Source organism: Heptranchias perlo, chromosome 6 (assembly GCF_035084215.1).
Source record: "Heptranchias perlo isolate sHepPer1 chromosome 6, sHepPer1.hap1, whole genome shotgun sequence".
Taxonomy (NCBI): Eukaryota; Metazoa; Chordata; class Chondrichthyes; order Hexanchiformes; family Hexanchidae; genus Heptranchias; species Heptranchias perlo.
Genome location: NC_090330.1, coordinates 20532295 through 20548661, shown reverse-complemented (window position 1 = coordinate 20548661; position 16367 = coordinate 20532295).

Here is a 16367-nt window from a genome sequence, read left to right as displayed (position 1 = left end):
CAAGGATTAAGTTACGAGGAGAGATTACACAAATTGGGGTTGTATTCTCTAGAGTTTAGAAGGTTAAGGGGTGATCTGATCGAAGTTTATGAGATATTAAGGGGAACGGATAGGGTGGATAGAGAGAAACTATTTCCGCTGGTTGGGGATTCTAGGAGTAGGGGGCAGAGTCTAAAAATTAGAGCCAGACCTTTCAGAAGTGAGATTAGAAAACATTTCTACGCACAAAGGGTGGTAGAAGTTTGGAACTCTCTTCCACAAACGGCAATTGATACTAGCTCAATTGCTAAATTTAAATCTGAGATAGATAGCTTTTTGGCAACCAAAGGTATTAAGGGAGATGGGCCAAAGGCAGGTATATGGAGCTAGATCACAGATCAGCCATGATCTTATCAAATGGCAGAGCAGGCATGAGGGGCTGAATGGCCTACTCCTGTTCCTGTTCCTATGTTTCTAGACACGCACAGTAGGTAGGTTGTTTGGCTATTTTCCCTTCAGTTACTCAATCCATTTAACTCTGTAGCTTGCACACACACACACATGGCACCCTGGAGCTGCATTACACTGCCATTCATCTGCTAATGCTTAGCCTTACCATTACATCCTAACCCTCTGCCTTTTTTCTAGGTCCTTACAGCAACTTGTGTTCTGCAGCCGCGCAGAGTAGGAAGCCACCCTTCCGAAGATGTGCTGTCACTCGCTCATATCTCCCCAAGCACCAGCACAGAGATCAGCACCCCAGGTGGGATAGATAGTGAATTAGAGGGGTTTGCATAGGGTGATTCACTCAGCACAAGTGAGTGGGAGCAGGTGCAAGTGGAAAGGAAAGCCCAGGAAATAGCTCACATCCTAGCTCTGCTGAAGCAGACGGAGATGCAGAATCTAGGGGCCCAGCCTTCACAAGAAAGATATTTTCTGTGCACCAGTAATTGCTCAGTGTACTGAACAGACTGCCAGGGGGATACCAGACCATGTCAGCGATGGTGGAGAAAGCCTCTTCCCACTTGATGCGTGGCATCGACACTCTGCAGCCAACCATGGAACGGGTGGTCACCTCAATGGATACTGCAACTGAGGCCTTGGGACAACAGGCAGTCAAAAATCGCACCCCCGCCTGCCCTCCATGCTTTGTCTACTTTACAAGGTTGCAGTCTTTCAATCTTTGCTATGTTAGAGTCAACACTTTAGGAAAAATGCTTTTGTACTTAAGTGTAATTGAGATTTCTTTTTTTTTCTGAAAAGATTACAAAATTTGAGCTTGCAATGGCTTAGAGAATAAATCTAATGGTGTATTAATGAACCACTCTCAGACCATAAAGATCCAGGTACAATATTTAATTGGTGCTGAGTGAACTGCTCTCAGCAGGGTTGGCAGTGGAGTGCTATAATTGGGCAAGGTTCTCACTATCTGATGAGCCTACCAGAAGTGCATGTATGTGAGGACATAATAGCACTCAGTTGTAATTGTCCAATTTAGATAATACTCTTTATCCTATTTACATAATCAGAGAAGGCACCTGGTTGACATACACATATTAGAATATATGTTAATTTTCAGACTGAAGAGGAGCTGGAAAGAAAAGCAACAGCAGCTCTTGAGTCAGGTAAAATCCTGATGCCAGTTTAATTAAGCATTGAGCACACAAGGAGGATGCACCAACTTTGGATATAGAGCATTAGGATTTAGAACCCCTTTTAGGATTAAGGAAATATCATGGGACGTAAACCCAAAAAGGTGCCTTTTCACACATAACTGAAAACCAAATCTATGTCTATGATACATATCTAAAGGAGCTGGGCTTAATACCTTGACACAGTAAGTCCAGAAAATAATAAAGGATCCTTCCAGGTCAGATTCATTAATATAATTTCAATGCATTTCCACCATCGAGCTCACTGTCGAGGAGAGTGGAGGTGGGAGGTCACTGCTGCTGCAAGGAGCTGAGCGTCTGCAGCAGCTTAAAGAAGTAGGTAGTCTTGCAGAATTAAAACATCCAATGCAATGAAAATCTACCAATGTGGAAGCTTTGATTGATCACTCCTGTATTGATTTCACTGACTTTTAAAATTCGTTCATGGGATTTGGGCGTCGCTGGCGAGGCCGGCATTTATTGCCCATCCCTAATTGCCCTTGAGAAGGTGGTGGTGAGCCGCCTTCTTGAACCGCTGCAGTCCGTGTGGTGAAGGTTCTCCCACAGTGCTGTTAGGAAGGGAGTTCCAGGATTTTGACCCAGCGACGATGAAGGAACAGCGATATATTTCCAAGTCGGAGGCCATTTAAATTTTTTAGCACATTATGCATTGCCTAGCAACACTGAACAGTTGTTGCACATGGGCATGAGTTAAGGGTTGCTGAGGCCTTATAATGGGCAGAATTCCTGGAGCAGCCTGGGAATTACCCCAGGTATGCCCCCTTGATGTGGGGGCAGGAAGAAGACTCCCCCCGCCCCACCACCATGTGCCCGCTCAGCAGCACTGGGTTCCGCACCATTTTCAGGTTGCCCAACCTGAAATCTACCGTACTTCTGTCTTGGCCTCAATCAGAATTATGGAGCCTAAGTATTCCTTGTAGGTCTCTTCTTCAAGGAAGAAATGCCTTATATAGAGATGACACTTTATTGGACCAGTCATTGCCTAGCTTCTTTTAGTGGCTGCAAGGTTACCATTTCAATCTGGATGGTAGAAAACAAATGGTGAAGCCTCAAAAGTTTAATTCTCAATTAGCAACAACAGTAGCACTTGCACAGAGCAAGAACTTGTGACAGGGAAATGCAGAAAGCTCATTCAGGCTGAAAAAGAAAGTTGCATCTTATGGGGCAATGAAACATGAAAGTACTGATATAAAAAAAACCCTCAAAGTATAAGCTCTGATGATGAGAGAAGAGAACAGATGGTCTGGAGGGAGACAAATCCAGATGATGAAGGAAGATAAGGTCACATGGTTTTGCCTGGCACTCTCTTGAAAAGTCTAGTGTCCTAGTAATTTTTCTGCTTGGGGTGACTAGCTACCCATTGTTTCTGGAGTACAGTCGTGAAAGAAGTAATTTTTTCTACTTAGGTTTTATATATTTTACAGGACCAATTCCCTGGTCCTATGCATCAGGGAGAACAAACACAACGGGATCAAATAAATAGGGGGCGGGACAAGTAACAATTTCTTTCTGGCCTGCAATTTCCCAGTCTTCTATATTTAGTGAACTGACGTGCTTGTGCCCATTTCTTGAAATGACTCTCATTAAGGACCTAGGTTTAATGCAAATATATTTAAATGAACACAAACACAACTTAATGGTATTTATGCTGTGCTTGCTCTTTTTACTTTGTTTGCCAATTTGGAATGGGAACAAGGGAAGCTCCATGGATATAAGAGGTCTTAAATGGATATTTTGTAATGACTGCAGTACCATTTTAGTGCAGTGTTTTTGTTAGATATTTTTTCTAGATTTCTGAAGTGTTTAATTAATTTAAAAATGGGGGCAATTTTGTTTCGCTCCTTAAGGAATGTTTGTTTTTAAAACAAAATGAAAGAAGGCATGCCAGGGTGTTCAGTAGTCCCCAGAGCATTCTGGCTCAGTAACCCAGGACAACTAACTCAGTTCTATAAAAGAAGAAAGAACTTGCAATTATATAGCACCTTTTACGATCTCAGGACGTCCCAAAGTGCATTACACCCAATTAAGTACTTTTGAAGTGTAGTCACTGTTGTAATGTAGGGAAACCACAACAACCAATTTGTGCACAGCAAGGTCCCACAAACAACAATGAGATAAATGACTAGATGATCCATTTTAGTGATGTTGGTTGAGGTATAAACGTTGGCCATGACACCAGGAGAACTCGCCCGCCCTTCTTGAAATAGAGCCCTGGGATATTCGACATCTGCCTAAGAAGGCAGGTGGGGTCTTTGTTTAATGTCTTAAAATATGGCACCTCGAACAGTCCATAGGTTAGTAGAACAAAGTCTTATGATCTGCAGCAAGGACACCTGCAGTAAACTTGCAACAATGGACAGCACTACAAGTGGTTGGAAAGATCACCACTTCCTTCAATTGTTATGCTGTAAATCATTCCCAGCCATCACTTCAATATCAGGTACTGTGCTGCCCACATGTGCATCAAAGAGGTGACTGTTGCTCCTTGTGGCCAACATTTTTATTTCCCTTCCCAATGAACACTACAGCTTATGTACCCAATGTCAACACATTGATGCATTTCCCAAAGCAGAGAAGGTCAATGATTGCTGCTATGGATCCAACCTGAGTGTAGCAAGGCTTTCAATTGTACATAATCATCTTGACTGCACCTTACTGAGGTATAGGTATGCATGAGAGTGCAATGAAAGAGCTGTAAGGTTGCTTGAAAGTTGGGCATGGTTGAGCAGTAAACATGGAACAAGTTGACAGGCTATGCTTTTGTTAGTTTATCTTTCCAAATTCCTTCAAGTGTCCCATCTTCTCCTGTTTCTGTCTCCGGGTACTGCAGAAACCATAGAAAATATTCAATCTGACGGCCAATTCCTATCTTCCTCCAGGTTTCCATGCCCTGAAGTGCCAAAGAGGACAAGCCTCCACCTCAAGCAGCAGAATGTCCATTTTGCCATCCATCAAACAGGGAGTGGGGAGCAGTGCTGCTCTGCCATTTGCTCATAGACTCTGTTACCACATTGTGCTGCCTGTCCTTTTGATCTCGCTTAACAGTTCTCCCATCACCCATATTGCCTTTGCAAAAGCAAAAATCCACTGTGATCATTTTTGAACCTTCAATCCGCCTCCAACAATCTTTGCCCTAAATGCAGCCACTTACCTTTAAATGGACACATCCTTTAATTTGGGGATTTAAGGACTGCATGCTCCGAATTCTTTCATAAATACTCTTTGTACAAGGCTCAAGCTGAGCAGGGAGTATATTTAAATTATTTAAATAATCTGGCTCTGCTGAATCTGCTGAGATCAGCTCCTCATTCCACCAGCAAGAGTGCATTCAAACAAGCTACAACCATGGAACTGTTGGTTGGGATTGGGATCGTGGAATCAGCCCTCAGTGGACTCTTAAAATGACAGCATGTAAAACTTGTATAAAATGTGGAAAACTTTTAAGTAGACACAAAGTCCATTATAATCTTGTATTTTCTTGTACAAAAGTCAACCTTTTTGACAAGAACCTTGAACAGCCTGGAATTAAGATAAGCCTTTCATCACTATTGAGCTCTGCAGGCAGAATATTTTCTTTCAATCTGCAGATTAACTCGTACACTCAACAAATAGGACTTATTTGTATTATAATGTTCAGCCAAATGAACTACATTTTGTGGCCTCCACAAACTTCATGCATATGGACAACTGTGGCTGTGCAGGTGCACAAATATAAGTGAATATGCTGAGCAAGTCTCTTCTACTGGAAACAAAACAGTTTAACTAGTTCTTTGAAAGTTTGTGAACCAATAAGTTGACAGCAGTATTTTCTGTGGTGTTTTAAACATCTAGTCCCACAGCGCAGATCTTGCATTCCAAGTCTACATTCCAATCCTTAATTGCCTTTTTGCATTTATTCAAACTCTTGAAAATCCTGCAATTTGCCATTTTTGGTCCCTAGATTTGAATTAACTTGTGAAACTTGATTAAATGTACAGAAATTGATGTAAAGTATATATATATGGGCCATTGTGAAAATACCACGTTTGTCACAAGTTTTTAAAAAAAGTGTTGTAAGGTAAATTAATTCATCCTCCTTGGGAGAAAGAGGATGGTAAACAGGGACTCTTTGGGGTTGAAATGGCTCCAGGATGACATGGCTGACAATGGAAGTTCAGAACCAAGTCAAACCTCTTTGGCAGACTTGGTAATCCAGTACCTGAACCGGACAGGTCTGCAGTACTCTAGGGCATTGTAGATGACTGACCAGTCTGCCTGGTTCACTAATGGAACTATCACTGAGGAGATCTATCACGTACCATGAAAATAAAGCAACTTAATGAAGAATATCTAGCCCTGTTTTACCAACTCTTTTCTTGGATCACCTTCAAAAGATTGTAAAAATGTACATGGGGGCATGTGAAAAAGACGCCTGGGTTAGATATTGAGTATTGGAACATTCCCAAATGTTAGATGTTCAGTGTGCTTACAAACGACACTGTACCCAAAATAATATCTATGGAAACTACCCTGCAAACCAGATGATTTCAAGCACTTCAGACCAACCAGAAGGCCCCAAGGCTGGTGGCCAGGCATACTTCTGGAAACCTTTGAGGCCTGCAGCTGCGCTGGAAATTCCTCCTTGAAGGCCTCCCAGGGAACAGGCCTACAGAGGGTTGCCCCTCAGGCCCTATGTTAATGGGCTAGGTCAGAAAATAGCAGTGCTTCTGGCCTTGGATTGACACAGTGTTCTGCTCCTCTCCAGTAGAATGGAAATGGTGGGGGGGGGCAGGAAAATTGACACCGTTATCTCTCTCTTGTGTCTTTTTTTTGTTTAAACAGTAAATGCTGATGATATGGGTGCGGGGACAGCAACTAAAGCAAGATTGCAGTTGTTGCTATTAAAGTAATAGCAAGTTGTTATGTATAACTTTAAAAAACTGCAAAATGAAGATTTTTAACTCTCATTAGGGACAGATGGTTTTAGTCGATGCTTTAACAACCCTTAAGTTAACTCTTAATCAGAATCATAGCAAATGTCATTTAAACCAAAATTGAATTGCAGATTATTTAGCAGGGTAAGCATTAAAACAATAATAAATTAGCATTTTTCTCTTTTTATCTCCAATGCATATTTTTCTTTCTGGGGATTTCTCCCAGTGCCCTGGTCAACTTTTATCCCTCAACCAATGTCATTAAAACAGATTTAAATATGCCCCCTGCTCAGTTTGAGTGTTTGGGGTGTCCTGAGGTTGTGAAAGGCACTATATAAATTCAAGTTCTTTCTTTTTTTCTTTCTTTCAGATCATGGTCCCAGTTACAGTACAGGATTTATTTTTAATTTAACACTGCTTGCCTAAACCATCTTTGTCATGTAGTTTTAAAAGGGATCTTTTCACAACCTTGAAAATAGTTATTCCTTATATAAAGAAAACTTTTTTCCACCATTTGTGCCAATCCATAAAAGTACTTCATGCAGTACATCTGGGTTTTAAATGGCATCAGTGTACAGTATATAAAAAGTGCTTTGAAAAATAAAAATGTGCTCAACCAGCAGTTTGCCTATTCGCAAGCCTGGTAAACATTGCTTTGACACATTACAGAAACCCTCTCTAATGTTCCTAAGCACTTTACATCACATCTGCAGAAATCACAAACACTGACCTTTCACCATCATCTTCATAGAAATGCCCTTGGATACTGGCAGTGTACTTTTACTCCAGATTAATATGCGTGAAGCACTGCATTAGCTGATACAGCTCCACACTGCAAAACTCAGTTCAGACCATAGTGATAAAGCAAACAGAGCATTGCACAAGGGAGCTCTATAAACGGAACAGAATTAAGCTGGACAAGTAAACAACCATTAGACCCACAATCCCAGTTGTTTATGATGACCTGCTAGCTTCCATCAATGTCAGCATCGTTGCTGACACCTGGACCATGTAGACTGCAGCCTGTAACAAAGTTAACGTAGTGGTGAGTTGAACAATATCTTACTGCAATAAGCTAATGATATCCAATGCCATGTACTGGAGGAAGTCCTTCAGGAGTTTTTGCGAGAGAAACCTCTTCTGCCAGTAGCTTGTGCAAGGCACTGACTGATATAGGGCTTACCAGTCAGAAATAGTTACTTGCTGTTAGCCAGAATCAGAACAAACCCAGAGATAGTTGCTTTGGATTATGCTAAAGTCTGTACGTGCAAGAGTGGCAACCATCTATCCAATTCTCCCTTAGATTTTTCCACACTATCTGCCACCACTGACTCTCTTGACAGTTGGTTCTAAAACCCTTCAAGATCTCTGCGCTCTTCAAATTCTGGCCTCTTGTACATCCCCGATTTTAATCGCTCCACCATTGGCAGTCGTGCCTTCAGCTGCCTAGGCCCTAAGCTCTGGAATTCCTTCCCTAAACCTTTCTGCCACTCTACCTCTCTCTCCTCCTTTAAGATGCTCCTTAAAACCTACCTCTTTGACCAAACTTTTGGTCAGCTGTCCTAATATCTCCTTATGTGGTTTGGTGTCAAATTTTGTTTGATAACATTCCTGTGAAGCGCCTTGGGACGTTTTATTATGCTAAAGACACTAGATAAATGCAAGTAGTCATTGTTGTCGTTTCTACCTTCCACCTTCTAAACTGTGCAACTTCTCTCTTCTAAACTTCAGCCTGTATCTTCAGTACATGTGTTTGTGGTAATCTCAAACATATTATCAAAGTTCAATTTATCTAATCCCTTATGAAAATTGAATATTTGAATAATATCTCCCCTGAGCCTATTCTTCTCCTGAGTAACAATCCCATGCTCTTCAACTATCCACATAGCCCAGGTATCAGTTCGGCTGCTCTTTTCTGTATTGCTTCAAATGCCTGGATATCCTTTTTGTACTACAGCAACTGGAGTCGTACACAGTACTCTACGTGTGGCTCTACCAGTGCCCAGTGCAGTGTCATTATCATCTTCTAGGATTTGTGCTCTATCCCACTAGCTATACATCCCAAGATTCAGTTTGCTTTTCTTATTGCTGCCATATGCTGCACGTTGGTTTCAGCAAGCAGATCCTTCTACTGTGTTGTGACCCTTAGTCTACAACAATGAAATTTATATTCCCATGGGTTGTTTTCTTTTTCTCGTCTCATTGGGGTAGAAATTTGGGCGCGCCCATTTCTGGGCACGCGGGGGGCGTAAGGTGAGATTCCCTATCCCTGAAAGGTGATGCCTGAGGTGCCTCCGATATTGGGCCTCGAGCCTCATTTCCATCAAGAGAGCGTGGCACGAACAGGCAGCTGGTGAAGAGTCAACGAAGATTGGGCCACTGCTAACATCGCAGAGGCCCTCAGGTAAGCACAGGGAAATGGAGGCATGAGGAGGGAGATCGGAAGCCAGGTCGGGTCGGGTGGGTGGCGGTGGATATCGAGGTGGGGGGAAAGGCATCCCACCTTCTTTAGATGTGGGGTCAGGAAGAGCATTCCTGTCCCTTTCGGCTCCACACTCAGGTAAGTATATTTCAAAAACTTACCGTGTCGGTAAGAGTCGGTCCCAAGACATGGTTTTCATCAGAGCAAACCTATCTTGCATTGGGGGATTCAAACAGGCATTAGGCCCCTTATTTGCATATGCAAAGGATCTAGCGCCTGTTTCAGGCGTGGGTACTGCACAACAATGTTTAGTCCTTTCCCAATATGGCGGGTGCCATATTGGGGTCTTAGTAGGCCCATTAGCACCTGAAAAACTGGTGCTGATTGGCCGAATTTATAAGCCATTATCTTACATTTTCCCACATTTAACGTAATTTTTCACTCATCAGATCACTTTCCCAATCTACCCAGATCCATTTGTTTGTCCCTTCTCTATTGTTTGAAATCCCTTCCCCCATTAGGTGTTCTTTACAAACTTAGACAGCTTTGTTTTTGCCCCCAGCTCTAAATCATTTATATACACTGTAAACAGCAATGGCCCTAGCACTGATCCTTATGGCTGCCCACTAGTCAATGCAGCTCCATTCACAACCATCCTTTACTTACTTTGGTTTAGCCAGTTTTCCATCCACCTCAGAAGCTTGCCTCCCTCCTATACTATACATACCTAACTTGTGAACTAATCCTTGTGTAGCACAGTATCAAAAGCTTTGCCTAAATGTAAACATATCACAACAACAGAATTTCTGTCATCAACAAGGTCCATCATTTCATCAAAGTAAATTTGTTAGGCGATACCTTCCTCTCATATATCCACATGCCACCCTCTTTGGGTCAATGGCTTGTAGTTTCCTATGTTCTCCCTACATCCCTTTTAAAAGATTGGGCACCACTTCATTTCTAATAATTGACTAAAGATAGTGGTAAATGGACCCCTCAAAATCTGTCTTTCTAAAGTTGAATGTTTCTATTGCATTCATCCTCTTTTCCATCATAAGCCTAATCATAAACTCCATCATATTGTGGTCACTGTTGCCAAGGTGTTCTCTAACTGACAGAATCACAAGTTAATTATGGATGAGGAAGGACATTCAGCCCATTTTAGTTCATCCATTCAGAAAGACCACAAAGTCTGCCCATTGCAAAATCTAGTTGTTTCTTAAATGATTCTAGTGCTTTTGCCTCCACTGCTCCTTCCTGGAGTTCATTCCATTGATTGATCACTCTTTGTGTGAAAAAAAACTCCTGATATCAGTATCAATTTGCTTTTTCTTAGTTTGAATCTGTGTTCCCTTGTCCTACTCTCAAAATTTAGTTTAAAGTAATCTTCCAGATTTACCTCTTTGTACTATTTACTATCTTATATACCTCTATAAGATCACCTCTCAGACACCTCATATCAAGGCTGAAATACCCAGGTTTCTCCAATCATGCCTCATAACAGAACTCTAACACAAGGAATCAGCCCTGTATCTCCCTTTGTTTCATTGACCATAACTGGACACAGTACTCATGGTGTGGTCTGACCAAAGCACCATTCAGATTTAGAATGACCTTCTCTGACTTGTACTTTACTGTTTTGATTATATAGTCCAGCATTCTCTGAGCAAACTCCTAGAATCCGCAATTTGAGATAAAATTAGTTAATCAAGTACAGGCAACACAGATTTGTTAAAAGCAAGTCATGTTTGATAAATTTAATAGAGTATTTTGAGGAAGTGATTGATTACCCAGCTAAAGGGAATACAGTACATGAACTGTATATGGATTTTCAGAAATTATTCGATAAGGCGTCTCACAAGAGGTTTGTTAGAAAAATTCAGACATATGGTAAAGATGAAATATATCAGCATGCATAAAAAGTTGGTTGATGGACAAGTAATGAGGAGGGAAAATGGATGATGCTCAGACTGGAGAAGGGTCAGAAATGGTGTATCCCAAGGGTCAATGCTGGGATACTTTTGTTCCTGGTATACATAGATGATTAGGACTTGGGTAAAAATAAGAGGTTTAGCAAAGTGAGGAGGATTGTAAAAGACTTCAGGAAAACTTACATAGGTTAGCAGAATGGGCAGGCAAGTGGGATGTAATTTAACATGGATAAGTGTGAGGTAAAGCATTTTGGGTAAAACAAGGAATGGGAGTATCTACTTAATGGAAAGACTCTGAAGGACATGGATGAACAGAGAGACAAAGGGATTCAATTACATAATTCCCTGAAAGTTCAAGTGCAAATGCAGGTAGACAAATTTTGAATTATATAAAAGAGGCATGGAATATTACAGTAAAGAAGTAACAATGAATTTACACAAAACATTGGCCAGGCCATAGTTAAGATACTTTGTGCTGTTTTGGGTGTCCCATTATAGAAATTAAAACTATAACTAACATAAAGCATAGATTCAACAGGATGATACTGGGGTTGGGAAATTATAGTTATGAGGAGGGACTTGAGATACTGGTACTTTTTCATTGGAGCAGAGGAGGCTAAGTGGAGATTTAGTGGAGGTTTTTAAAATTATTGAGTTTTGATAGAGTGAATAGGGAAAACTATTTCCTCTGGTTGGGAAGTCAGTGATGAGAGGTCACAAATTGAAAACTGGATAAATATCTGAAGCAGAAAAAGATACAAGGCTATATCGAAAGAGTGGGGTGATGGGATTAATTTTGAATTGCTTTAGCATGGAGCTGGCACAAGTCACGATGGTCCGAATTGCCTCCTTCTGTCCTGTGAACTTCTATGGTTCTATTGGACTTGTTAATTGCTGCTCTGCATTTGTTGGACTTGTTGAGCGTTAGGTCAACTAAGCCTGATAGGACTCTTTCAACTTTATCCGTAACTATTTCAACTACATTAATGAAGTTTGTGTGCGGCCCATTTTTCCTCTTATGTGCAGTACTTTGTACTTGTCTGCATTAAATTTCATCTGCCCTTACTATGCCCACTTACGTATTTTGTCCATCTCATTTGTGCTTTCTGACTAGCTGTACTATTTCCAGGTTGTTACTTAATATTGAGTCCAATAGCATCCCTGCCTGTGTGGGTTCCATGTCCATTTGTTCCATGTAACAATCCAGTCCAGGATCAGATTTTAAGTCCTTTTGCACCCTTTATACATTTTCCAGTCTTTCTCTGGTAAATTGAAGTAAACTATAACATGTACAGGCTTCCCTTAGTTGACTACAAAATTCCTGGTCCAATCCCTCCTTTTGACCTGGTGATCTATAGCAGATACCCATAGTTAGTTTACTTCCCCTGGTGTCTCTCATCCCAATTCATAGGGCTCCCACCTTATCCATAATTGGACCAGGTAGGCCTATCTCCATTACAATCAAATTCTCTTTCATATAAAAGGCTGCACCAATCCCCTCCCCCCCACCACCCCGCAACACACACACACAATTTGTCTTCTCTATCCCTACAAAGTAATCTGTATTTTTGTGTCATTGTTAAACAAGGTCTCTGTGATGCCTATGATATAATCTCCCGCTCTGACAAGGATCGCCAGGTCGTTATTATTATTCCTAAGATTTCTAGCATTCATTAAAAGATTTTAGAAGCATCCATTTGCCCCTACCCCTGAAACTGATCTGTATATTTTGTCAATGGCCCAGATTTTCCCACAATCTACAGAATGACGACGTACACCGTAAATCTCACCGTCCAGCGTGACGATCTTGCTGTCACTAACTGCTCCAAATCTTGGTGGTTTTCTAATTGTTCCATGTAACAATCCAATATTGTTGTTGATATCCAATCTGACACCTAGAAGGACAAGAGCAGCAGGCACATGGGAACACCACCACCTGCACATTCCCCTCCAAATCACACACCATCCCGACTTGGAAATATATCGCCGTTCGTTCATCGTCGATGGTTCAAAATCCTGGAACTCCCTTCCTAACAGCACTGTGGGAGAACCTTCACCACACGGACTGCAGTGGTTCAAGAAGACGGCTCACCACCACCTTCTCAAGGGCAATTAGGGATGGGCAATAAATGCTGGCCTAGCCAGCGACGCCCACATCCCATGAATGAATTTTAAAAATTACTAACGTTGCTGCGAGCACAGCGGCGAATCAGACACTTAGGCCGATCTAAGAGCTGAAGTGACGCCACATTCACCATCCGGAGGATTTCAGTGAATGGAAGTGTAACTTCTTAAATTAACTTTAATCTAGAATTATTTTAAACTCTAGTATCCTTTTTCGAATTTGGAGATTTTTGACAGTTTCACTGCTGCATGTGTGATCTGTGAATTCAGGCCACTCCCAGTCGCTGCATTATAAATTATTAATAATTTAGTAATAAAATAATTATTGGCTTTTATTTTGGTGGATTACGAGGGCATAAAATGAACTAATCAAGCTAACCCTGAATTTTTAACTTATTAAAAAGTTCTGGGTGTGAATGAGACTGAAGGTCACATCTTTGTGGACAGCAAAAAATTATATAATGGGATGTTGACTTTCCTCTGAGCAGACAGGCTTGAAATGTATGAGGTATATGTACATCATTTTACTCATAATTGATTGAAACAGTGGTGATTAATAAGCAATGATTGAAACAAAGGTGATTAATAAGCAAATTAGAGTTATAAGAAAAGATACATTTGTTGTTAGTGGCTTTAGCGTTGCGGGAAAACAGAGAAGGGGTCATTTAAATTCTGAAAACAATCTCATCAATTTGAATGGGCTCCGGACATATGGCGTGGCAATATTAACATTGAAAATCCCAGGTGCAGGAAATGGATAGTCAAAGATCCTAGTTGTTTAATCTTTGCAACAGTAATACATTTTCAACAACTGGGAGTTTAAACCCGATCTTGGAGCAATAACTCACGCCACTGCCGGGTCATTTAGACCATTCTATTGAAGCCTAAGTGGCAATGGCGTGCAAACTGTTTTAAATGCAGGAAAATCGCGATCGCCACTGATTTAATAGTGGTGGAGCTATGCTAATTACCTTCGGACTGTTTCCGGTGAGGGTAGTGGAGGAGCTGCGCAAAAGTTCCAGGAAAGTATGGAGTGGCATAATTAATTATGTAAATCACTTACTCCATAATTTCCTTTCTTTTGCGCCATTCGAAGGTCCCTATCTATGATGTAGATGCGCCGTTACACCGTGCAATTACGTGTCAATTCCCTCCCTAACAAATCGCACCAGAAATAATCTTCGGATTATTAGCCTAATATTCTTGCTCGTTAATCTGAAACCTACCTCCCGAAACTTTCTTTGCAAGACCTCCTACTCTTTCTTATATCACTGAATCACTGCTCGAAGACATGGGCTCTTTAGTCACTTGCTGGACATCAACGTTCGCCAGTTGTATCATTCCCTGTGCCGCTCCAGCTGACATCGGCCAACAGCGTAAACTGAGAAGCGAACTGCAGTAATTCTTAATTCTAAAGTGCTCCTTGGCATATCCCACCGAGCTACTGGGGAGCCAAATGTACATGATATTCTGAAAGCAGCAGTATCTCCAATGTGGTTAGGAAATAATGTAATAAGGCAAATTGGGGCTTTTGTACCCAGCTACCTGTGGGAGGGTCACCTAGATTTAGAGCATGACTTTCCTTCTTGCTAATTTTGGCCGACAGCATTGACGCTCTGCTGTTTTATTTTTCCATGGTGCTGTTCGCCTTTCGGTCCTATGCCTGTTGCCACTAGTTGTGTGAGGCTAATGAACGCCAGGGGTGGTGGTCGGCGTCATTATAGACAGTGAGGTCCCGACCCAACCCAAAAATTCAGACAAGTAGTGGTCACTTGATAGCAATCAAGAGCAGGACGCTGTATCAATTTTCACCGCCCTAATTCAGAAGAATTGTACCACCCCTACGGCCACTCTAGTTGAAATCAGCAAACACAACATAGATCGAGGATTGAACAGGAGTTATTGTTCGTCTGTCGGGCTCACGTTATTCACTAGCTGAACCATTGGGGAAGTAACTGTGCATGAAAATCTTAAAAGAACAATATCCTCAATGTGATTCGTTTTAGCCCCCATGAAGGAGACAATGTGAAGACTAGCAAATGAGGAAGAACTACAAATGGCAGCAAGTGTAGTCTTCAAGTGAAGTGGAATTAGAGGATGGGGAAAATTGGACCAGGGCACACAGATGTGATACAATCCCCATTTTAAAGTCATACATTCCATCTTTATTTTTATACCTCCATTATAAATTTCTATGTCAATATTTATAAAAGAAACTGCCTATATCAACTGGTCATGCTGTAATTACACCCTCCCACCCATAAATCACCAAATGCAAAGGACTGAGAATAAGGGTCTTTAGGTCACTGCTTATTCCTGTCTCCCAGCAGTACCTTTTCCATTTATCACCACCTTCTGCTGGTCATTACCTAAACAGTTTTCAGCTCAATTATTTGCTATTCATTTTCTGAGTTTTATCTTTCAAAAGCATCAAGTGAAATTTTATCATGTACTTTCTAAAAATCCAAATAGCCTCTAGATAAGCCCTCATCCACTTATTTAATTCGATTATAGGTACTCCTTACGGCTTCTGTCCCCTTCCATCGAGCTTCAATATCATCTCATTTTCCCTACTACAGATATTAGACTGTCTGGCCTATAATTTTTCAGTTCTGGTCTCATCCCTTTTTTCAACATCAGGATACCATTTTGGTGTCCTTCAATCCTTGGGTGCAGTTTTTATGTTTATGGAATTATTAAAAATATTAACCAGAGTCTCACCCATTTAGTTGAGAATTCTAGGGTGTGGTTATCTGGCCCAGGTGCCTTGTAGATGTTTAATCCTTTGCATATATGTTATATATTCTGAATGGCAGTAAATTCACCATAATCCCCAATTCCCAATCCTGTACAATATTTCTTACCCAACACATACCCTTTAAATACAAAATGCCAGATTTGATTCACAGTCTGTGCAGAATTGGCTGATCTCAACCAGGCTCGCAGTATGGGCTGTGCAAATGGGTTGTGCATCATAGCGCCACCAGCAATCCTTGCTGAAAATACACGCGTGGTAAAAACAGGAATGGCTCAGTTGATGCCCCCACAGTTCAATATTCTGCCAAGGCTCACACATGAATGGTAGACAACCATATAACTGTCTGCTGAACCATACCACAGCAACAAGTTAAAGTCTTCAAGAGAGGATGAAAGAAAGAATATTGGAAAAAAGATATACTTCCACTGATGAGGAGGACCATGGACATCTGGTCAGATTCATTTGTGGATATATTTATCTCATCACTGACCAAAAAGTGTCCTTTATACATGGAAAACCTCCACGGCTTCCAAAACTTAGCAATTAAATATTTAAAATAATCAGTAG